Source organism: Penaeus monodon, chromosome 20 (genome assembly GCF_015228065.2).
Source record: "Penaeus monodon isolate SGIC_2016 chromosome 20, NSTDA_Pmon_1, whole genome shotgun sequence".
Lineage (NCBI taxonomy): Eukaryota > Metazoa > Arthropoda > Malacostraca > Decapoda > Penaeidae > Penaeus > Penaeus monodon.
The window spans coordinates 44,495,196-44,495,857 of NC_051405.1; positions in this window are offsets into that span (position 1 = coordinate 44,495,196).

Below are 662 nucleotides of genomic sequence, written 5' to 3' on the forward strand. Positions count from 1 at the left end.
GTGTCTTTATTCTTATACCGACTACCAAAATGCAAGCAAATCGAATGTATTGCTCTGGCTGCGACTGTGTACTTCAACAGTCGTGTAACTGTCTGTCTGCCTTTTGATAAACTTTTGATTTCAAGTTTAAGCTCCAACCACACAACGTGCCAACCTGTCCATCACTACGCATGCACGACCCGCAGCCTGATGGGCAAAATACGAAATGCTTATTGTATATTAATTTGTAACTAAATTTGCCTGTTTAAGTACTATGTAAAATACGTATTATAATGAACCGCATGTGAAAATAGTATAAGATTATACTGAGAGGTTTAATGTTTATTTTTAGGTTCAAGAGAGTCAATGAAACGTAATACAAATGACATTATAGGCAGCACTGATTAATGGGTGATATATATTTTTTTTTCATTTGTGACTGGCAGTTATCTTTAAACTCGTAAGAGACTGTTAATAGCAATGCTTTATAACAAATAAGAATTTACAAGAATAATGAATATACTACATGCTTTTAAGATTTATCAAAGACAGATAAATGAATCCACAATGTCGAAGCATACGGCCAGAACAATACATTCGAATTTGTATGCTATTTCAGAGACAGAAAGTGATCCATCGAATAAAACTCCACAAAGACTAAAATAGTTTATATCATTTCCCAT